This window comes from Ostrea edulis, chromosome 2 (genome assembly GCF_947568905.1).
Source record: "Ostrea edulis chromosome 2, xbOstEdul1.1, whole genome shotgun sequence".
Lineage (NCBI taxonomy): Eukaryota > Metazoa > Mollusca > Bivalvia > Ostreida > Ostreidae > Ostrea > Ostrea edulis.
Genome location: NC_079165.1, coordinates 50563407 through 50589462, shown reverse-complemented (window position 1 = coordinate 50589462; position 26056 = coordinate 50563407). Strand labels below are relative to the sequence as shown.

Sequence of the window (26056 nt, the reverse complement as noted above, 5' to 3'; positions counted from 1 at the left end):
AAGGGGATTCAACTGTCTTGAAATGAAGAAACATGCCTCCTTAAAAAGGAAAAAAATCAAGAAAATGCCAAAATATGGAGGGGTCATTTAAAAATCTTCTCAAGAACGACTAGGACAGAAGAGTGGAGATTTACATGAAAGCTTCCTGATATAGAGTAGATTTAAGATGTTCAGATCATGACCCCGGAAATAGGGTGGGCTCACAATAGGGGATCTAAGAATTACATGCTAATATATAGGAATTTTTTTTCTCCAGAATCAATGGACCAATTTCAATCAAATTTGGTACAAATCATCCTTGGGTGAAGGGGATTCAAGTTTGTTCAAATGAAGAATCATTCCTTGTACAAAGGGGAAATAATCACGAAAAGGCAAAAATGGGGGGGGGGGGGGCATTAAAAAAAATTGTCTCAAGAACCATTGGGCCAGAAACGTTGAAATTTACCTGAAAGCTTTCTGACACACATATATATGGAAAAATCTTTGCAAGACCTTTCATGTGATGCAATGGTGTGTGATCTTGTGACTTTGACCTGAAAGTTTGACCTATTTTTAATTCTAAAAAATGACATATACAATATTTCCTGGACTATCTAAGTCTATCATATCTAGGTCTTTCATATTTTGTATATATACTTCATAGGACAAAACCTTTAATTTAATTTCATGTCTTTTGACTCTGTGATCTTGAACTCGAAGTTTGACCTACTTTTAAGAAAACATAACCTACTATCGATGTCGGATAAAAATCTGAATTCAAATGTTAGGGGGAGGGGGGGGGGGTTAAAACCTTCCGTAAGTTTGAACTGTTTCTGTCATCCGACATCGATTACACTTTAGTGAAGAAAGAAAAAAGACAAGCGACTGTTAAAAACCACATTTTAATGAACATTTGATAGCTTTGAAGTACACTTTCATTTGTGAACAAACAGTAGAAAACGTATTCAGAGTGTTATTTATAATGTTTTTACTTCATAATCGATTAGTTTTAACATTAATCATCTTTAGTTTTAAGGTCTTGGTGAAAACTATGTGAATTTAATTTTTTGTCAGACATTGAACTTTTGATCTTGCCCCTAAATATATGTGGAACTATTCTAGGTAACAATTTCATATTTTGTATGTAGATTCTTTATGGCAAGACCTTATCATTCATTGTAAAGTTGGAACTTGTGACCTTGACATTGAAGTTTGACCTACTTTTTAAAAATCTGGCCTATTCAATATCTCCTGAACTAATTAAAGGAGGGCTTTCATATTTTGTATATCAATTCTTTATGGCAAGACCTTGTTATCTCGAGAAGTTTGAATTTGTGACCTTGACCTTGGAGTTGGACCCACTTTTTAAAAAAATCTGACATATTTAATATCTCTATCTTTCATATTTTGTATATTGATTTCTTATGACAAGATCTTTCATTTCACACTATGACGTTTGACCTTGGAACCTTAATTACCGTATAGTTTAACCTACTTGTTAGAAAATGTAACCTATCAAATATCTTCGGAACTATTCAAAGAAAGGCTTTCATATTTTGCATATAGATTCTTTAGGACAAAACCTTGTCATACAAACATGTTTTGTCTTGTGACCATGACCTACTCTCTTTTTTTTTTTTAAAAACTGACTTAATCAATATCTCCTACACTGTTTAAGAAAGAGCTTTCATATTTTTGTATATAGATTTCTAAATTTTTATAGCAAGAGCATTTCATACCATTATGTTCATGTATGACTTTGTGACCTTTGTCTTAACCAGAACAGCAAGGTAATGTTAGTCATATTGGTGTTGAGGCATATCCGTGTTATGTAAATTCATTTTCAGTTATGTTGTGATCTTTGGGGGCTAGGTTGGGGCACAAAATAGGTTAAAATATATTTTATGGGAATAAAAATTAATAAAAATTCTTTTAAAAATCACAACTGTTGAACAGCGGCAGGGCGAAGGTCACTCAGATGAGTGATGTTACCCATGGGCCTCTTGTTTTATGTTTCTATTTATTTATTTAAACTAGAGACCCTCGCATGCACGTGTTAAGTAAGATACATGTACATGTATTAAAGTATACTTATTTTTAAATGAGAAGTTATCTTTATCTGTAAGTATGAACCATATGCTTTTGCATTTTCTCACTTTTTCTTTAATGAATTGCATTGAATTTATTGCGGAGTTTACAGTATATAGGCGTGTCAATAAAACCTCCAGATTTCTTGAATCATAAACCTAATCATAGAGGGCTATAGGTCACTGGACGAAGTCCTGGGGAGGGTGGGGGTCAGGGGGTGAAGTCCCCGAAAGCTCTTGGATTCTAGTGATTTTGTAATGCAAGAATGAAATCTTTTAAGAAGACATCTGACATAGAGGGTCGTGCGCTGCGTGCGTCCACCCCCCACCCCCACCCCATAATTCCGAAACTGCTCATTCCTCCTTTTTTCTTCTTTCTAGATCCTCACCGCACAAACAATGAAATAATATATAGATGTACAAAAGTAAGATTTATTTCGTTTCCAATTCCGTTAATTTCCTGGATAATTTATTAATTCGGAGATATAAAGTTAATTATTGCTAATAAACTGTAAGTTCCTATTTGAAAACTTCATTTAAATGCAATGTGTATGATATTCAAGCAAAGAGACAATTCTCACCCGAACCGCGTCATTTATTCACCAGCATATTCGGGCGTTGGCCTCGGGGAATATCATTTTTCTTTGGTGAATAAATCTTCATATCTCCCTCACTTCAATGCAATAAATGTATAATATTATGTAAAACTTATACAGTATTCATTTTGGCAATTAGATTTTGGAACGCAGTTCGCAGTTCACTATTCGCAATTCAATAGTGAACTGCATTCCAGAACGCAGTTCGCAATTCAAATTTCGATATGCATAAAACAACACCACACTGGAATTATAAGGATGGGGTGCCAGTTACCAATCCCAAACACTGGGAAGAAATGGTGATGGTAATCTCTCTAGTTACGGAGATCCGCCCCTATAAGTTTTATGCATAACGAATTACACTTAGTGAATAAACATCGGGTTACGAATCATTGAAGACTCCTACCCAGAGGACTGAACTTTTTATGGTAGGGTATTAGTGTTCCTCTCTCATCACTGTGAAGAAATGGTGATGTTACTCTCTTTAGTTATGGAGATCCGCTCCTCCGACATTTTTAAATAACGCATTACACCTAGTGAATAAACATCGGGTTCGGAATTATCGAAGACCCCTAGCCCGGGTACTGAAATTTTGGTGGTAGGGTATCAGTGGTCCTTTCCCACCACTGTGAAGAAATGGTGATGTTACTCTTTCTTGTTACGGAGATCCGCCCCTCCAACTTTTATGCATAACGCATTACACCTAGTGAATAAACATCGGGTTCGGAATCATCGAAGACCCCTACCCCGGGGACTGAAATTTTGGTGGTAGGGTATTAGTGGTCCTCTCCCACCACTGTGAATAAATGGTGATGTTACTCTCTCTAGTTACAGAGATCCGCCCCTCCAAATGTTATGCATAACGCATTACACCTAGTGAATAAACATCGGGTTCGGAATCATCGAAGACCCCTACCCAGGGGACTGAAATTTTTTTGGTAGGGTATTAGTGGTCCTCTCCCACCACTGTGAAGAAATGGTGATGTTACTCTCTGTAGTTATGGAGATCCGCTCTTCCGACATTTTTAAATAACGCATTACACTTAGTTAATAAACATCGGGTTCGGAATTATCGAAGACCCCTACCCCGGGAACTCAAATTTTGGTGGTAGGGTATCAGTGGTCCTCTCCCAAAACTGTGAAGAAATGGTGATGTTACTCTATCTAGTTACGGAGATCCGCCCCTCCAATTTTTATGCATAATGCATTACATTTAATGAATAAACATCGGATTCGGAATCATCGAAGACCCCTACCTAAGGCACTAAAATTTGTGTGGTAGGGTATTAGTGGTCCATGAGTACCAAATCTTAAATCCAGACGAGCTTTGTGATGATGTAGGAGCTTCATTTCTACATAATCTGATCCTCTAGGGGAGCCACATAGGTTTGAAAACTGTATTCCACATTTCCTAGGCGTATATCCACGGGACCGGTGATAAATCCTCTCATCCTTGCGTTTTCGCCAGCCTGCACAAGGGTGACAGTCATGTTGCTTTATGAGCGATTTGGGATCAAGTTCCTCCTAGACAATGGTGAAAATAACACTGACCTTATTACCTGTGTTTACTACTGCTTGCAGTTACACTCCCTGGATTGTCATTTCTACAATCGATCATGTGGTCAGGCGTAATTGCCCAACAGGGGCAAAGAAGTATCTGTAGGGCCCAGAAGCATGCTAACAGGGCATGTCATCCGTCTCCTAAGCTGCTTAGCCAAAAACCATCTCCAACCCATTTTTCTCCTCTGGCTGAGAAACTTTCTGCGTCGCTGCTTCCGGGCATTTCTCAAGTGTCTCATTATCCACGTCCTCCTCCTGAACAGGTGACATCTCCTGAATTGTTTAATACTCCAGGTCCCTTTCTCCAAACCCTTTCAGCTCTGGCACTGCAATATCCTATGGGAATTCGAACCTGTCTGGGACACATGACTCATCTATGAAGAAGGCTTCAAACTTGTCGTCGTCCCACCCGATGATTTAGTATCCAGATTCCTCCTTCTCCTCTGGTGCCTCCAGGAACCGGACTCGGATCCTGTTGCTCTTTAAATGACGCACACAATTGAGTGCATGGTTGTCCCTTTTTTCCCGATGACTCGTGCAATGAGCTTTTTTAGCTTTGCCAGTGTTCAATACCAATATCGTGGGCCTTTACGAAGAGCGCTCCGGTGTCAGCATCCATACATCCCCGTGGATAGACCCCTCTTTAGCCAATGATGGATGGATTGTCGCTCCCTGCCTCGGAATTTTCCCTAGGCTTCACCGTTGCCTTCTGGGTGCATCCTTTCAATTGAGCTACGGTCAGCCCCTCTTGAAATAGACAGCAGCCACACATTGAAACACCCGAGGGTTTCTGTTCTTGCCCTGCAGTGATGAATGGTACATCTGGAGGAAGGATTCTGCCCCGCAGTTCCTTCTCCAGTTCCTTATTTATCAGACATGTCCCGTAAATCCTTCAATGACGTCGTTCCCACCGGTTGCTGGACCTCCTCCTGGATTACCATCCTCATTTCCTTCATGGGCTTAAATTCACTTGGTTTATCGGGAATGCTGGTAGTACTGCAACCTGTCCATACATGTAGCTTCCTTTACAGTCTGAGATATACCATCCAGGGCGTACAAAACTGCATCTCGATCCTCGACTATAAAACAGCCGAGCAATGAAATGTGAATGCACATCAGGCACAAATGGAAAAACATGTATCGCTAAGGTGAGGACCCGGTCCGCCCACTGGTTCAGCGATTCTCCCACACCAAGAAACTGACTGGAAATTCATTTGATGTATGCACTGACGATTTGAAGCGCTTCTCGATATCAGCCAGTGAGGGGTTATCGTCCATCTCCAACAACAAGGTGTAAAAGTCGCTCGAAGTGTCATTTAAGGAGAAGTAGAATTGGTTGTGATGTTTCATCTCTTTCAATTGTTGATTGCAAGCTACATTTAGCTGAACAATCTTGTGGAAGAAGGATTTCCAAGTAGATTTCCCATCATACCGCAGATCCGTGTACCTAGGCGAGTTTCTACCTTTACCAATCGCATGTTCCCCTGCATAAAAGTACTGGGGACCTGGACGGGGGGGGGGGGGTGTTGTACTTGGGATAGCCCCCGGGCGGAACGCTTAGAGAAAAGCGTTTGTGATTCTGGTTCACCTAAATGTAACTGGGACGAAACGTTGGCTACTCTACCCCCTCTCCCTCTCCCTACAAACAGTGGTTACAAGGCTGTGCCTGAAAATGAGCAGATGACCCCTGCTAATGATAAAGGACGGTCATGGCAACGATGTGCCCGCATCTCCACAAACCACAGGGATACCAAGGATTAGGCGTACAGGTCACTTTCCAAGACATAGAATCAAGGAAATGGAATGCTTTTGCGATGTTGTACTGCATGGTAAAGCGCCAGAGGATCCTTTGAGATCAGGACAATGGAGGGACATCAGGACCTGGTGAGTTCCAAGAATAACCCCGGCTCCAACAATAGGGCAACTAGGGGATACAGCCTTGGTGTAGGGATATGCTGGCGGTGACAAAAACCCCTGATACCAACCGTGACCGTACTGGCTTGGGGTCTGGTCATCAACCTATCGGTGAGGGGATTGGGCTGATCTCTCCAACACTGGAATGAAGGGATGCGGTGATTGGGGTATGATATTCTGGGAGATTCCCAGAACTGGGTATGTAACCCACGACTGTATAGTCGTAGTAGGCCTCACTGGGATATCGGGCATAACTGACCCCCTCCCCCATGGGAGACGAGTAGTCGTCAGCCAACCTATCTAAGTCCCTAAAACTAGCACTTTTCTTAGGCGAAGCGAAACTAATCAAGTTATTCGGGGAGTCGCACCTACACTATGGATCCCCATCTAAAATCTAAACTGTCAATCTTCTGAAAAATGAACTGGGGACCAGAAATCTTATCCATACAATTGCCACCCCTGAACCTTTCACGCCCTCCCTCAAACAAAAAGGACGGAGAGAAATAATCACTTAGGGTCTATCATACCGCCATGGGCACTTCCTCTCCGTGGGTTGTCTAAACTAAAGCAAACATTGCCTCCCAACCTACTCATGTGTAAGTACGGGGATATGGGGTTATGTCGCGCTACCGCTGGGGTATCTGGGGAGGGCCATAAGCCCAACAAAGAAGATACCTCATCCATAGACAAATGCATCACCCTCATACACAAAAATATACAAAGCTACTAAATTTTTAATACAAAATGTCTAAATAATTTATTCTATCTGTCTAAAACAATTACTAAACCTCAATTTAATTCAAATTGAATAACTTAAACTAAACTAAAACACTCCGACAAAATGGCGGCAGGCCAGCGTACTGCAGAGAAACATATAATTTGCAATCCCCCATGGAGATAACTCCGTGGGCTCTGAAAATGGACCGAGACTCGGAAGGCTCTAGGTGGGACCCCAGCAGTAGCAAACTGAAGGCGGAAAATGATAGTCCTAGGGTTTCCCCTTCTTACCCTCCTACTCTTTTTGTGGACACTTCAACGTTTTAGTTGTTACTAGTCTTCCTTATATGTGATCTTACATGATGGAAAATCATGAACTTTCAGGTGAGCTCAATTACCCTTAAAGGCCTATTTGACCACTTTGAAGGGTTCTATATTTGTGACTTCGTTGCCCTTTATCCTTATATCAAAATTGTTTTCTTTTATCACCCAATATTCAAACATAAGAAAAGTCTGAAATGTTGCCCCACCCTTGGGATCGAGGCGTAAGGTTGTACCCCATCAGTCCAAAACTGAGGGCGGAAAATGATAGTCCGAGGGATCCCCTTCCTTGCCTGCATACTATTTTTGCGTACTTTTCAAAGATTAATTTGTTATTACATGTACTGAGGTAGACTTCATTATGACCCTACATGATGTAAAATCAAGAACTTTCAGGTAAGCTCAATCGTCCTTATAGGTCTATGTGACCTTTAAAATGTTGTATATGTTTGACTTTGTTGTTCTCTATCCGTCTATCAGCTTTGTTTTCTTTCATTACCAAATATTCAATTATTAGAGAGGTCTGAAAAGTTGCCTCACCTTTATGAGGCCCCAGGTAATGGGACTCCTTGTATGGGTTCTATATGTTTAACATCATTGTTCTTTACCCTTTATCAGTTTTGTTTTATTCCAACACCCTTTAGTCAATTATTAGAAAGGTCTGAAAAGTGGTCCCACCTTTGAAAGACCCCAGGTGGTACCCCTACAGCCCCAAACTAAGGGCGGAAAATGATAACCTTAGGGATCCACTTACTTGTCTACATACTCATTTAGTGGTTTCTTCAAAGATTAAGTTGTTATTAGCTTTCATTATGACCCTACATTACAGTACACGACACGAGTTTTATTCACTCCACTGTGGAAAGACCACGGTGGAAAATCCACGGAGATACACCGTGTCCTGCGTGATCTACATTATGTGTAATTTGCGAATACACATAGCTTCTAGGAGCTTTGTTCTGGTCACGGGCGCCTTGCAGGAGATGTGAAAATGTGCCGCAGGCCAAATAATCATAAGGGTGGAATTTTAAGAAAAGAAAAAAATGTCAATAATACCCCCCCCCCCCGATACCTATATTGTTTTTCAGCATTTTGAGCCAATTCCAACGATACCAAACACTAAAAAATTATGTTTTTGAGAAAACTCGGTTTTGAAATTTTTTCTTTTAGTCTTCTTTCTTCGTCAAATATTCTTAAATTCTATGTTTAGATAATGCTACTTGCAGACAATTCCTGTTTTGAATGCGAATTAGTATATTCAGTAAATGACAAGTATACATGTACAACATGTAATAGGGATATTTAATAATTACCGATGTGCTCTCTCTCTCTCTCTCTCTCTCTCTCTCTGACAAATGCGCTGTTTAACATAATTACTTCCATCATATAGAATTTGGAGCATTGTCGATGATTAACAAATGGGATTTAATTTATTACATAATTAATAGAAGCAAAAATACAAACCATCGAATGATTTATTTTTAAATCCCGAGTTAATTACATTTGACCGAGACTTATGTTCAATGTACTTTGATAGAGGTTTTCATTAAAAAAAAAGAAGTTCATCGGGAGTGTCTGGATAATGCAATGATTTTTGTATAATAAGTATATACCATGCAAATTCATAGGGTCTTTGTCACGGTATAACGATAGCTAAATTACGGTTAGCTAGTTTGGGTTTTGACTTAATATGAAAATTGTGAAATATATATTGGGTCGGCGCGATATCAGATCTAGTCTAAGATCACGAGTATCTTGCGCCGACCCAATATAGTTCACACTTTCTGCAAGAAGCCAAGCACTTCTGTTGATTTCAAATACACGGATAAGCTGAACCCCAATTGTTCTACTGAGGCGAAAACCCCTTCGAATTTGCATGGAATGTACAAGTTATACACAGGTCATTGTTATAGTCATACGTCATAGTACCGCTAACCCGACAAACATTTTTAAATTTTAAATAAGTTATTGAATGACGAAGTATGACCAAAATGCAGATTGAACTTTATAGAGCCCTGTGCTACAATGTACATGTAACATTACTTATATTTTTCAATATATCAGAAGGGGTAAGTTGCCGGTTAAGTTGTATAAAAGTTTTGACAAGCAATAAGATAACACAAAAAAATGGTGCTTAAATTGTCCGATTACGAAAACCTTAAATTGTGTACATGTGTGTGTGTGGGGGGGGGGGGGGGGGGTTAGTAGTCTGAAACTGTTTCAATTCCCCCTTCCGACTTCAATTTCTTAAATCGCGCAGTGGGTAGGTCACTACAAACTTTCAAGCTTTCATATTACACCCTCTCCGATTCTACGTGCCTGTAATCAATATTTTAGGATGTAAAACTTCGTTGTCAAATGCAACTAGTTCATGAAAAAAAGACTAATATCAATATAAACACAAATGACTTAACAATTATTTGCTTTTATTCATATACGCTATCGATTATTAAAATCTTTAATTGCCATATGAAATCATTAGATAATGAAGGCAACACACACACACACACACACACAATTTGAGAGAGAGAGCATTGGTAATCATTGAAAATCATTGATTATAATAGTCATGAATGTATGCAGATACGGGAAGTATAATACGTTCAGTATAAATCTTGAAAGTACAATGTTTTTCTGATTAATTATCCATCCCCTTTCATTCTGATATTTTTTTTAATTTCCCATATTGTTTTCTTTACATGTTAAATTTTTCGGCTGGTCCGGGTTATGACTAATGAATGATTCCTCCCCCCCCCCCCCCCCCTTCTAAAACGATGTCACGTGCTTAGCTGTCTATCGGGTTCGGTATCATTGAAGACCCCTACCCCGGGGACTGAAATTTTGGCGTAAGGGTGTTAGTGGTCCTTTCCCACCACTGTTAAGAAATGGTGATGGTACTCTCTCTAGTTAAGGAGATCCGCCCCTCCAAATTTTATGCATAATTCATTACACTTAATGAATAAACATCGGGCTTGGAATTATCGAAGACCCCTAATCCGGGGACTGAAATTTTGGGGGTGGGGTATTAGTAGTCCACTCCCACCATTGTGAAGATTTGTTGAAGATACTTTTGATAGTTACGTAGATCCGCCCTCCTATTCTTATTCGGTAAACGGAAAAAAAGTCACAGGAAAAAAAGTCACAATCTGGGTAGGAAAAAAAGGCACAGGAAAATAAGTCACAGGAAAAATAGTCACAATATCTATAAAGAGTGCCTATGACCACACCAAGAAAACAAAGTCACTATTTGTTTTGTTCAAAATTTTTGATTGCTTTTGCCTATACCAAGGGAAAAAAGTCACAATATTTATAAAGAGTGACTTTGACCATAGATAGGGAAAAAGTCACAATTTGAGTAGGAAAAAAAGTCACAATATTTATAAAGAGTGATTTTTGGTCACATCTTTTTTACTACCATACTTGACATTATATAAGCAACTTGGTGGGTCACTCATTCATATATCTGTGTGTGTGTCTGTGTATTCATATATAATATTGTTTTTCAGCAACTCTTATTGTTTTTTTAAATAGTATGCAAAATGATGCCATTTTGTCTACTTATACAGGAAATACACTGTCTAGAAAAGGGGAAAGGTGCCTTGTGAAGGCACTAATTAATCTCAACAGTCCCTGTCAGGAACTGTTGTAGATACTTAAAAGTTAATTACTTTTTATTGGGGTTATTTGTTTGTTTTAACATTAAAATATATAAACTCTGTTGCAAATGATTAAAAAAAAACATGGAATCTTCTAACTTTGAATCAAATTTAAGTAAAACTTTTCTCCTTATATAATATTTGACTTTTTTCAATATATACATGTAGTTTTCTTTCAAAATTATATACTGTGACTTTCTCCCCCTTTGTATACATGTATGTGACCCTTTTCTATCAAAATATATACTATGAATTTTTCCCTATACATATAATATAATATATATTGTGACTTTTTTCCCTACATCTATGTGATTTTTATACAAAATGTATATTGTGACTTTTTTTCCTGTGACTTTTTTTTCGTGACTTTTTTTCCGTGACTTTTTTTCCTGTGACTTTTTTCCCTACATTCTCTTATTCATAATGCAATGCACTTCGTGAATAAATATTGGGTTCGGAATCATTGAAGACGCCTACCCCGGTGCCTAGTACTATCATTTACCGCCCTCATTTGATGTCTTAGGGGTGCCTCCTGGGGTCTTCCAAGGGTATCTCTTATAAGACCTCTCATAAATGTCTGTAGGGTATTGAAATAAAACAAAACTGATAAAGGACTAGACAACAATGAAGTCAAGCATATAGAACCTTTAAAAGGGTCACATAGTGCTTTAAGGGCAATATTGAGCTCACCCGAAAATTCATGAATTTACATGTAGGGTGATAATTTCATGTAGGGTCATAATGATGGCCAATAACAACTTAATCTTTGAAGAATCCACAAAGGAGTATGCAGGCAAGGATGGCAACCCCTAAAGCTATCGTTTTCCGTTCTCAGTTTGGGGCTGTAGGGGTACCCCCTTTGGATTCCCATGGGTGGACCACTTTTCAGACCTCTCTAATAATTCAATATTGGGTGATGAAAGAAAAGAAAGCGGATAGACGGGTAGAGACCAACAAGGTGAAACACATAGAACACTTTTAAAAGGTTACATAGGTATGGAAGCATATTAGGGCCGCAGCAGTATCTTTTTTTTAGTTTGTTATAACAAATTGATAATTTGTTATAACAGATGACTAATTTGTTATAACAGATTATTAATTTGTTATAATAAATTATCAATTTGTTATTACAGATTGTTAATTTGTTATCACAACTTAGTAATTTGTCATAACAAATTAATTTCAGTCCCCGGGGTAGGGGTCTTCGATGATTCCGAACCCGATGTTTATTCACTACGTGTAATGCGTTATGCATAAAAATTGGAGGGGCGGATCTCCGTAACTAGAGAGAGTAACATCACCATTTCTTCACAGTTGTGGGAGAGGACCACTAATACCCTACTACAAAAATTTCAGTCCCCGGGGTAGGGGTCTTCGATGATTTCGAACCCAATGTTTATTCACTAGGTGTAATGCGTTATCCATAAAAATTTAATGGGCGGATTTCCGTAACTAGAGAGAGTAACATCACAATTTCTTCATAATGGTGGGAAAGGACCACTAATACCTTACCACCAAAATTTTAGTTCCCGGGATAGGGATCTTTGATAATTCCGAACCCGATGTTTATTCACTAAGTGTAATGCGTTATGCATAAAAATTGGAGGGGCGGATCTCCGTAACTAGAGAGAGTAACATCACCATTTCTTCACAGTTGTGAGAGAGGACCACTAATACCCTACTACAAAAATTTCAGTCCCCGGGGTAGGGGTCTTCGATGATTTCGAACCCAATGTTTATTCACTAGGTGTAATGCGTTATCCATAAAAATTTAATGGGCGGATTTAAAAATGTCGGAGGAGCGGATCTCCATAACTAAAGAGAGTAACATCACCATTTCTTCACAGTGGTGGGAGAGGACCACTAACACCTTACCATAAAAATTTCAGTCCCCTGGGTAGGGGCCTTCGATGATTCCGAACCCGATGTTTATTCACTAAGTGTAATGCGTTATGCATATAACTTGGAGGGGCGGATCTCCGTAACTAGAAAGAGTAACATCACCATTTCTTCACAGTGGTGGGAGACGACCATTCACACTTTTCCACAAAAATTTCAGTCCCCGGGGTAGGGGTCTTCGATGACTTCGAACCCGATGTTTATTCACTAAATGTAATGCGTTATGCATAAAAATTGGAGCGGCGGATCTTCGTAACTAGAGAGAGTAACATCACCATTTCTTCACAGTGGTGGGAGAGGACAACTAATACCCTACCACCAAAATTTCAGTTACCGGGGTAGGGGTCTTCGATAATTCCCAACCCGATGTTTATTCACTAGGTGTAATGCGTTATTTAAAAATGTCGGAGGAGCGGATCTCCATAACGAAAGAGAGTAACATCACCATTTCTTCACAGTGGTAAGAGAGGACCACTAAATCCCTACCACCAAAATTTCAGTCCCCTGGGTAGGTGTCTTCGATGATTCGGAATCCGATGTTTATTCACTAAGTGTAATGAATTATTCATAAATATTGGAGCGGCGGATCTCCGTAACTAGAAAGAGTAACATCACCATTTCTTCACAGTGGTTGGAGAGGACCACTAATACCCTACCACCAAAATTTCAGTCCCCTGGGTAGGGGTCTTCGATGATTCCGAACCCGATGTTTATTCACTAAGTGTAATGCATTATGCATAAAAATTGGAGGAACGGATCTCCGTAACTAGAAAAAGTGACATCACCATTTATTCACAGTGGTGTGAGAGGACCAATAATACCCTACCACCAAAATTTCAGTCCCCGGAGTAGGGGTTTTCGATGATTCCGAACCCGATGTTTATTCACTAAGTGTAATGCGTTATGCATAAAAATTGGAGGGGCGGATCTCCATAATTAAAGAGAGTAACATCACCATTTCTTCACAGTGGTTGGAGAGTACCACTAATACCCTACTACAAAAATTTCAGTCCCCGGGGTAGGGGTCTTCGATGATTTCGAATCCGATGTTTATTCACTAAGTGTAATGCGTTATTTAAAATTGTTGGAGGAGCGGATCTTTATAACTAAAGAGAGTAACATCACCATTTCTTCACAGTGGTGGAAGAAGACCCCTAACACCCTACCATAAAAAGTTCAGTCCCCGGGGTAGGGGTCTTGGATGATTCGGAACCCGATGTTTATTCACTAAGTGTAATGCGTTATGCATAAAACTTATAGGGGCGGATCTCCGTAACTAGAGAGATTACCATCACCATTTCTTCACAGTGTTTGGGGTTGGTAACTGGCACCCCATCCTTATAATTCCAGTGTGGTGTTGTTTTATGCATATAGAAATTTGAATTGCGAACTGCGTTCTGTAATGCAGTTCACTATTGAATTGCGAATAGTGAACTGCGAACTCCGTTCCAAAATCTGAAAGGCATCAATTTTGATGCACCAGATGCGCATTTCGACAAATAATGTCTCTTTAGTGATGCTCAAGCCGAAATTTTGGAATAATAAACTTGTAAGAGCTAAAAGGAAAACTAGAGTGCCAAAAAAGCGAGCCAAATTCGTCCAAGGAGAAGAGCTATGCATGAGAGAGATAATCCTTAATTTTGAATATGGTTTTTAACAGACACTTGTCTTTTTTTCTTTTTTACACTAAAGTGTAATCGATGTCGGATGACAGAAACTTACGGGAATTTTTAACCCCCCCCCCCCCCCCCCCCGGATAAAAAATCTAAATTCAAATAATAATTAGGGGAACCATTATTTGAATTTAGATTTTTATTCGACATCAATTTTTTGATCTCGCTCCTTAGGAAAAATAACTGTCGATATGTTTACAATGATTTAAGAAAACTATTGTTAACAAAATAATTTTAAAAAGATTTCACATAACAAGAGATGTTTGTAAAACATATATGCCCCCCATGGTGCAAAATTGAAAAGGGTTATACATATTCATAATTTGATTGAAAGTAATATCACCAATTCGATATATTGAGCAGACAATATCTTCCAATGTCAAGAGTGGATTGCCCAAGTGACCTAAAAATCAATAGGGGTCATCTACTCCTTATGCTGCACCAGTGTCCCAGGTTTGGTGTCAATCAAGCAAATAATTCTTTTAAAAAAAACCTGTTGCTATCCAACGTTCTCTCGCTTTTATGTAATTTTCGCTGTGTCCAGTGCATTATTGATAATGTCATCCTACTGTAACGTGTAACCTATCTAGCTACCGTTACTATATTATTTACAACAGGGTCCCCTCAGATAACTTGCTGAGGATTTGAATTTATCAACAATAGATGCAAATGTATACATATTCTACTTAGAAACGATTATATACATATACACTCCAATAGAAAATTCTCTACGTTAATAAATCACTGATTGATGTGTACGGAGTTATCACGCGGCTTCTTTTAAACTAACAATCAAACGACAATGGTTTCTTCAGCCAAGTCACATCAAAGCGACCGCGGTGCTTTGAATTTGAAACAACAGCGTTACATATAACACAAGCAACCAGCATATAATATTATTGTGGAGTGCATAATTGCAAGACATATGATAATGTGTTTTGTATAAGTTTGTATCACTAATGAGTTTTGTTAAATTCAATTTAACGTACGTAATCTTCATTTTTAAAAAATCGTGGGAACGAATTTCATTTCGTGGTAACGAAATTAATTTCGTGGGAACGAATTTAAATTCGTGGGAACGAAATTAATTTCGTGGGAACGAAGTTAATTTCGTGGCAACGAAATTTAATTTCGTGGGAACGAAATTTATTTCGTGGGAACGTATTTTTTAAAAAAAAAAAAATCTTCCACCTGTCCTAAACCAGCCAAGGTATAGCAGTCCATCTTTGCTCCATAAATTAAATTTACAAATTGTTATTGATCTTTGCTAATAATTTTGCTTAATTCCGTAAAATGTTTTATCTAAATTCATGTAATGAATTGACCTGGTAATAGGACAAACATCGATTGTATCGTTCACCATTTTTAATATGCATACAAAATTGATCAACGGCCTTGTGCGTCTAACGAGATCATTTTACCTCAATTTTCTTTTTTGTCAGCGCATCTCTTTATCTGAATTTCTCCAAAGCATTGCTAATTTAAGTTGTTTGTGCACACGGTGATGGATGATGATAATCACCGTAATTGTCGGCAATTTTCATCGAAAATTTGTCTACAACTATAACAGATCAATTGCAAATTGTGGAAGATATCGAAAGACAACACTACACCAAATGTAATTTTACGTCGATAGGTCGCTCTTTCATATTTGATGAAAGTTTGCCCTTTTCGAAGTCTAGTATACCATGTCGAATTATTCAGCATTGAGTGATTTCGTTTTAACTAATGGACATGACATTTGTTTTCATCATCATTATATGATTTTGCAAGATAACTTCCGGTGTGATATCAAACAACGCTAATTTCATAAGTTACCATTATCAGGTGAAAGGAGTTAACTACACTGTATCTTTATTGTTATCGACCCTCCTTCACCATTGTACACGGAGCCAAGTCATCAATCGTACATTTCAATCGTATATTTCTGCCCGAAATTTACTTTCTGTGGGTACATTTTGTTTCTTATCAATCATATTATTACAGACTAGGAAAATATGTTAAGAATTTTTTGATATCAAATTTATGAGACAGTAACACAAGAATACAACGATATAAGGCCTCAACCGTGCGGAGCTTTTTGTGCGCCGTAAATCGAAGGTTTTTATAAGGGGTGGATCTGTAGCTCTCTGTTGCGTCAAAATATTTTTTCAGAGAACTACAGTTCTGCAGCTAGAGCCTAGGGGGAGTAAGCATCCCCTGTCGACCAGTCACACCCGCGTGAAGTGAGTTCTGATTCTACTTTTTAGAAAAAGTTTGGAGGAATAAACTTTGGTGAATTAGAATAAAAGTATGTCGATAATTTTGATGGTTGTAGATTAAGCGATTTAATCAATATCTACTACATATTGTATATACAGATGACAGTCACGAAACAGGAATTCCAACCTTGCACTTTTCAAAACATAAGTTTCGATTGATCTTAATATATATTTTGGAGATTAGCAAATCTGGGTTAAAATCCTCAACATATGGGGGTGCATGGAAACAGTACATTGACATTTCATCTAACTTAGACGATTTAAAAATGCCATTCGTCTTTAGCTCACATGAAAGCTCAAGTGAGCTTTTCTGATCACTCGTTGTCCATCGTCCGTCCGCCTGTCTGTCTGTCTTTGTGTAAACTTTTCACATTTTCGACTTCTCCAGAACCACTGGGCCAATTTCAACCTTGCAAAAAGCTTTCTTGGGTGAAAGGGGATTTACGTTTGTTCAAATGAAGGGTCATGCCTCCTTCAAAGGGGAGATAATCACAAAAATTAGGGTAGGGTAATTTAAAAATGTATTCTTCTCAAGAACCACTGAGCCAGAAAACATGAAAGCTTCCTCACATAGTGAAGATTCAAGTTTGTCAAAATCATGGCTCTCGGGAGTAGTGTGGAACCACAATGGAGAATCAAAGTTTTACATATGAATGTATAGGGAAACTCTTTAAACATCTTCTAAAGAACGACTTGGCGAGAAAAGTTCAAATTTACAAGAACATTTTCTGACATAAAGTGGATCCACGTTTGTGCAAATCATGGTACGGGATGGGGGAGGGGAGGGGGGTAGAATGGGGTCATAGTATGGGATCAAAGTGTTATCTGCTAATATATAGGAAAAATCTTTCAAAATGTCTCTCGAACTATTTAAGCCTGGGCATTCATATTTTGTATGTACAAATATTTTAATGTTTATTCGGTATATACATACATACAAACATACATACATAAATACAGAGCATAATCCATGAAAGCTCGAAAGCTTATTTCCAACTACCCTTTCAAAACGGGAAATTCTTCAAAACCATGCTTCAGTTTTAGACACATTTAATATCCCAGTCAATGGGTCGAATGAATATGAGTTACCGGTATGGTAATTACCGGTATACTGGATTCCTAAACTACATAAAAACCCTTACAAACAAAGATGCATTGCTGGATCTAGTAAGTGCTCTACCAAGCCCCTATCTTTGCTCCTCACGAAATAATTAACAGCTGTGAAGGAGAAACTTCAAACTTACTGTGCAACTACATATGCCAGAAGTGGTGTTAATCAAATGTGGATTCTACAAAATTCTAAAGAACTTTTAGTAAACTTGAAATCGCAAAACTTTTCCCAAATCAATAACATCAAAACCTATGACTTTTCAACACTATACACGATCATTCCTCACGATAAATTAAAGACTAGACTTTTTGACATCATAGACACTTCTTCAACAAAAATAGAAAAAGGAAATATTCACATCTAATGATCAGTCATCCAAAAACTTACTTTGTTAAACACCACTCTGATTCCACGCACAAGTACTCTGAAGTTGAAATAAAAAATATGTTAGAGTTTCTCATTGACAATATCTTCGTAGTCTTTGGTGATCAGATCTTCCAACAGTCTGTTGGAATTCCCATGGGCATGAATTGTGCTGACCCGTTTCTATATTCATATGAAGCAGAATTTATTCAAAAACTTATACGCGAGAAGAAAAAATCTCCTGCTGTGGCCTTCAATTCGACATTTAGATATATCGACGACGTTTTGTCTATTAACAATAATAACTTTCATTCATATGTCGATTCGATATATCCCTGTGAGCTCGAAATAAAAGACACCACAGAGTCGTCCATATTCTTAACATAGATAACTCTGGGTAAAAATTGAAAAGTTGGGCTCATTAGACCATTACGCAATCCACTATAGATAAAACATCCAATGAAATCACTGCATCTTGTTATGGTGTACATGGATATAAATGACGCGATCTCATACTGCTGTATTGATAAACACGCGCAATTGTAATATTTACACCACTAATTGCGTTATTGATAGTAGATCAAGTTTGGAAACCTTTTTGATTAAGACAAAATTGCTTAAACAGTTGAAATATGTAGCCATAACTGTATGTATGTATACACGTGTTTTTATTTTAATCTCTCGCTTTGCATTGTTATTAATAGAACCGCATTCTCATTGGTTCCCATTCTTTTGTGGAAACAATCAGAACGAGCCCAACTCTTTGATAGTCACTGATGTCAAGGGTTAGTGCGAGGTAACGAATCAATAACCCTTGACTTGTGAAGATGAAATAGTTGTAAATATGGTGTTAAGGAACAAATTAAATAGGTAAAAATAGCCTCCCCCCCCCATAGCTTTGGATTTATTTATATGTTTCTCTTTTACATTACTTGATGATGACGGTCATTAAAACACGAAAAAATACAAGTCAATTAAATTACGTAAAAATTGAAAGTGGAATAATTATGATAAAAACTTGTTAAGACATCTCAAATTGTTAAGAAAGCAGAAAATCCTAATATGATGCTATGCCTGTAGGATAAAAATCGTGAACATAAAACCCGAATTTCCTTTAGAACCAATCTATGTTCTTTCTAAAAATGATCATCAATTTTTCAGTATTTTGTCGAGGGAAATTCCGCCAGATTTTTTTAACGGCTTTACGACCTCGAGGTAACCATAATACATGTACATGCATTCCTAACCAAGGCGCGCTCATACAAATAAAGAATAATTTCGTATTTTATAACATATATAAACTTAATCAGTCTTACATTCCCAACTGGCATTATGAATTCTTATTGGTTCAATTTTTTTTTTTTTTACAAAACTCAAAAAAATACATAGCTATGATGAAAGGAAATCAGGCAAAATAATTAAGATATAGAAAAGCTCCACTCAAGATTTCATAAGTATGCGATTTGTGTTGATAGAACACATATTGGCTCCGATTAATTCAAGCCACACTTCTTTCGTAAAAGAATTCCTATAAAGCTATAGACTCGGTGATATTCTCGACGCCACCAATCCCTTGCTTTATTATTTAAGACGGTAGATGTCCAAAACATGCAACGGAACAAACCAAGTTTTATTTGTCAGTTAGCTACTAATACACGTTATTAGATAGAACATCTTAAAACAATTATCTTAGCATATATGAGTTTAAGATATGATGCCCGAATTTGTTTGCCAAACTTGTTTTTAGCATATAGATTATGAAACAAATTATAAGATTTTCTGAAAATGTAGAGTTTATTTCTGATATCAAATAATAAATCGACGTCAAAGAAACGGTGTTCTGTACGTTTTTTAAGAAGTAAATAGTGTACATTGTTATTCGCAAATGTAATGTTTGATATTGAAGAAAGGATCACTTCTCAATGATTAGAAGACAAGAACATGGTTACTCATTGAACATGGTACAAGACCAATGACGACATATAGCAAACGTAGGTGCGATCACAGGTCACCAAATGTCGAATATGGACTTCAAAATAACACCACTCCGACGTTCAAAGTTACGCATGCGCGGATCTAGAAGGGGTCCGCCGGACCCCCCCCCCCCCCCTCCTGGAATTTGCAAAATATGTACCATCATGATATATATGAAAAAAATTAAGTTATCAAATTTGCGTGCTAAGCAAAAGTTGGAGCCCCTGGGGAAAAAAATACTGGATCCGCGCATGTAACGGCGTCAAAATAACAAAACTCTGACATTTGATACCATTTCTGAAAACTCGATCACATTCTCAAACAAAGGACTCTTAACATAGTATCATTACATAAAAAAGGCTCACATAATGATAAATATAGCAAACAAAAGGTACTACATTCTTACAAATGGCACAGTATGCTCTACATTCTTACAAATGGCACATTATGCTCAGGAACAACCGTGCAAAATTGGTAAAATGAACTTAAACAACTTTTGGATTCAACTTCACTAAGTGCTGTAGCCCTTCGATCACCGGCATCTAGTGACGTCTTTATACGAGTGGGACTGCGTAAAGTCGTGTTCTGTATTACATTAACTAGTTCATATTCATAGTGTTCCTTGTCTAAACTTTATTAATAAAAGAATTGGCTTTATGACCATGACCTGACCTAGGGTGTGTTAAATTTACCTAGAGAAGCCATTGTGCTAAAATAAACTTAATATACAGCACAACCAGCCGCAAGACATCTGACCTACTACCCGAATTGAATAGTGACCTTAACCTAATATTTGAATAGACCAGTAGGTGTGTCGAAGCTTAACTGGCTGCCCTGTAATCCCTCATAGGCTGCTTAGCAGCTGCAATGACAAGAGTGATACAAGTTTTATATTTATTAATTGGATCAGAAACAGGATGCAAATTTACATATATGGTGGAAAGGGTCGCATGCAAACTTTTTGTGGGGAACTGGGAAGGCGGCCAGTGTGCCAGTTTGACTACCAAAGTAGGGGCAACACAGGGGGCCCTATGTGGACATAGGTGCCCGAACCTGAACGAGTCCCCACGTTCTAAGGGAGGTAGAAATCTCTGCGCATCTCACCGGTCTCCTGCGTGCTACCTGGTGTAATTAGCAAGTGCGGAGCAAGCTTGTAGACCCTCCTACAGTTGTCGCAACATGCACCAGCCTGTAGCATCCCCTCCCTTAGTAGGAGGTGGATGTGGTCCCAGCTATGAACTAGCTGAGAGCCCCACGAATTAAACTTTAGCAACTTATGCAAGAAATTAGTATTTTCTATGAATATCCACTGACCCTTGACCTAGTTTAATGGTCGTCTGGAGGGTACACGTGAAATACCTGCCCCCTGCTTTAGTAGTAGGTGGGAGGAGAGCCGGTTTTGGCGCAGAATTAGTGATCAACTACCCCAACGCACTCCCCAGTCCGCCACAGACATTGGGACAATGTCCCCCACAAAAATTTATATTTGTATGTTTGTTTCCTTTTTTCTTCATGCATACTTGAAATTGGAGGCACTTAAACAGTGGGGTGGGCGACGTGCACCCTCGTCGTCGCCCAGGGCCCGCAGGCGCTAGGGGAGAACATTTATCTCTACGCTCCCCTCTCCGAACCCCCTGTGCACTCTCAAGCAATGGTTACTAAGACCAAGTTATCACCAAATTGACACATTTCGGTAATCGCTCTCAACTTGAAGATTACCTGCATTTCCTGTAATTTTCGTGGGAATATTTTAAGACTTTCAGGATTTCCGACCAGTAATTAGATTGAATTCTGAAGTTGATCATTGCAAAAAGTGTAACCTCGAAGGTAATAAATTAACAAGGTCATCTGAATTCTGCGGGGTGGGCGACGTGCACTCTGTATCACCGAATTGACACATTTTGATAGTGATTATGAAAGTTGTAAATTATAAATTTCCTGGATTTTTCAAGGGAATAGCTAAAATTTCAGGATTCCTGACCAAAATTTGACTGAATTCTGAAATGACCATTTCAAAATGTGTAATCTCAAAGGTGACGTAAGATTAACAACAAAGTGGTTGCAGTTCAGGCGGACTATAAGACTTGTCAGCTCTGAATAACTCCTATGATGGAAAGCAAAAATTTGGACAAAATTTCCAAACACCAATTTAACAAACCATCTCCCAGTCCTACTGAAGGAAAATTACGCCCCATAACTGAAACTGGTATACCTCTAAAGGATTCCGATTGATTGTGAAGAGTTTCAGCAGAAAATTCGAGAATAATTTTGAAGTCTAAATTCCGTCAAAAAAGATCTAACTACAAGTCCCAAATGCTTCCGTAAAAACTAAGGTAATGATAGCAGAATGGCACATTGCTAAATACCATTTTCGACGATAAAACAATAAACTGTAATGGGCAAACTTTTTCGACTGGAAATTCCTCATAAATTAGAAAACTAATCCAAACGTTCCAGAGCCAGTGAGAATTAACCCAAACTCAGCTAAGAATTAAAATTAAGACCGATTACTCGAGCCTAAATACGAAAATGACCCAGCCCATTAACATCCCTAAGCCTCTACCCTCAAAGCCACGCCTCCTCGGGAAAAGTTGGATAACAAAACGTAACACTTCCTGACGTGGTTTCTCGACTGCTGGAACCATACAAACTCCAATAAATGCCTATGAATGAATTATGGAAAGAAAAATTCAAGGCCGAATACATCTGAGACAAAACCAGTCAATTATTTACATGAAAATGGAATGGAGTGTGATTGACTTAAAGTTAACCAAACAATAACTTTTGGTTAGGCTTGACATTGAGAATAAACAACGAACCGATCAACAATCTGCAAGTCCGAACTTAAATTGAGATTGTGGACAATTATCGGAAACAAAAACTGCAATTAAATGCAACTAATGATATGGAACTAGGGTCTCTGTGCTTTGGAAATTGCTAAATATCCAAAGAACGACAAGGTGAGAATATACTGCGACTCGTACGTTGTGATGCTGGTTCTAGCACAAACCTGAAACGTGTGTACGAAAAGCATATAGCGCTCCACGTCACGTACGTTGTCGGAATCATCTGTAAACTACATAAAATAAAAAGAGGCAAATTGCTGAAATAGCAAGAATACCACGTAATTGCATAGGGATGTTAATAATAGATAAGTACTATGAAGTTAATAACTGCGTAAATTGACCGGTGAGGTCCTTGGTACCTAAAATTATGATCGTGCGTAGTAAAAACCCGTGAACCCCAGTGGCCGTGAATAGCAATGCCTACCCTGAAACTTGGGCCCAATAATGCCTAGCAAGTAAACCTAACTAGATAATGTAGTGGTTGGCCACAATGCAATTGAACCTCGTGGTAGGTTGAGGTCCGAGCCCCTGGTCTATGCAGTGCCGACATGGCACAATCAGGTATACCTGAACGTTATCCAGGTTCATCTGTGTATGACATGTAATTGAATAAATCAAGTAACGCGACATAATGAACTGATTACAGAATGGGACGAATTAAGAGAAAGCAAGCCTTGGAATTTGTAGCATGATGTGACTATCTGGTGCCCTTTGCTTGACCGACTCGCTAGGCATGCCTATGAAAAGTCATGAAACCTACGTTAACCAAGTACCTTGAATCATGAATGGCATTTTGGCCAAATAGATACAATCAAAATTGTGCTATGGGTTTGCCATTTAGATACATAATGATAGAGCACCGGCAATGCTAGGTGTATTAGGTGGTGTAGGACATGACCAGGATATGAATTTACATATGGCGGCTGCAAACAGAAACTAAGTCTGAGTATGGTATCGCCCTATGGGCTATGTTGTGCGAGTGCTTTACGACAGCCGGTAGAATTTGAACTAAGTGAATATTAAGGAATATCAATTAAATGTAGCGACTCACCATGTTGACCTTGAGAAGGGATGGTAGCCTTCGTCAGAGATTAGACGACTATCGCCGGCTGAATAGGTACCTCCTGCCTTCAGGGGAGGGGGAGGACCAGCGTTGTCGTGCTTCACTGCCTGGCTGGTATGCCGTCCTGGTCTCGAGCTCCAGTACCGTGGAGATCCCGGTTAGAAAGGTCCGTGTGTGGTGGCACGATAAAAATCGCTCCCCACAAAGCGGCCGAGCACAGGCCAAAATTTGGAAACCCATCGCCGACACTGGTGACGATTCTATTCAGGTTGACCTTGAGAAAGGCTAGTAGCGTTCGCCCGGGATTAAACCTCCATCACCGGGTGAATGGGTACCTCATGCATTTAAAAGAGGGGGGTGGCCATAACGTTGCCGTGCTTCACTGCCTTGCCCTCATAGTCTCGGACTAAAGTCCCGTGGGGATCCAGGATAGAAAGGTCCACAGCACCCATCGCAGTTGTAACATGTCGTCAAATTAAACCGCGGGTCCGAGTCACAGGTGGCACGATAAAAATCGCTGAGGCTGAGGCTCCCCGCTAAGTGGCCGAGAAAACGCCTAACTCAGGCCAAAGTTTAGCAACCCATCGCCGACAGTGGTGACGATTCCATTGTTGGAAGAGATGTTTTATTGTATTGCTTATAGGAATTAGATAGGTCACAGTTCGTTATCTTCACCATGGACAAAATAAATCAAAACCCAATCGATCGGCATTGCTTCTATCTGTCCCTTTTTTTTTTTCTTTTTTTTTTTTGTTGGCTTCATCCTGTTGCTGCACTGATAAAGGATTGTTTGGCTGTGTATACGATTGCACGATGTTAATAAATTAACTCGATGGCAATGGATTGTCATTAAGAAAAACATTTTTCCCAATGTGTTGAATTTAAGGTTTGAGCAGAATGAAAAGTTAACTCGTTCCCCGTTAGGCGGAATTGTAAGAGGCAAGATAGTTCGAACCAGGTTTATTTCGTAAACGGTACGAACTGTATTAGCCAATCTTAATTAAGTGTGGACTATTTGATATGTATCAAATAATCTTGATTATTGTCATTTCAAAATCAAACTATTCGTTTCGTTAAATTGCAGATAATAATATTGTAAATTATTTTCAATCAGATTGGTTTTATGTCATTTTGAAAGGATTTTTTTTTTTGCATGTACATTCATTGACTGTCATTACGGAAGACTTACACCAAGGTGTGATGAAAACTGAAACTGTTCTAAAACTTGAATTAGACTAATAAAAAGTTCTAGTAAATGGTATTGATTTCGGCTCTTTTGGAAAACATTTTGTCATTAACATACATGAAAATCAAACATTTGAAATATAAGATAGATTTATTGGGACACAAAAAGACGAAAATTATAAGAGTATTTCATCGGGAAACCGGAAGTTGCCGTTTCGATGTCCGACGGGGTCAATATTTTTTGACACTTCGAAAGAGATTTAATAAATTGTTATAAGATTCAATTTAAAAGAAAAAGTTTGAATTTTGCTATTTCTGTTATCTCTTACGGTGAAGACCAGAAGTGAAGTTGACAAACGAAACTACAAGAAAGGATTATGCATTTGATAGATCTATTATTTTTGAAAGTTTTACTCTATCATCTATAGTCGTTTTTGAAATTACCACGGGCAAATTGTCTTTTTAAAAAACGTTAATCGGTCATATCTCACGAACTTTATCAAAATGAAAGAAAGGTACCTAAGAATATTACCATTCTCTATCATCTCTGAAAATTTCAAGAAAATCCATCAAGCCATTTCTGAGAAATCGTATCGACGAAATTCGAATATTATCAATTTTTCAACCACTTCCTGTTTAGACCGGAAGTGACGGACAAACATATAAACAACATGGATTGCATGGATTGTGGCTAATTTATTATTCAAGTGTCTGTCTTGACTCATTGCTGAGAAAATGAGGAAACAATGTCTTGATTTCTCAACACCATATCTCACGACCGGAAGTGAAATTTACAAATACATGTCACGGGTACGTTAAAGACCCAACTTTAAGTTAACGCCCCCAAATTT

At 38.4% G+C, this 26056-nt stretch overlaps 1 protein-coding gene across 7 annotated transcripts in view; it reads left to right on the top strand.

Moving 5' to 3' along the window:
- Nucleotides 1-26056, top strand: part of LOC125682097 (ovarian cancer G-protein coupled receptor 1-like) — a 169065-nt gene that overhangs the window by 108856 nt on the left and 34153 nt on the right. The window lies entirely within an intron of this gene.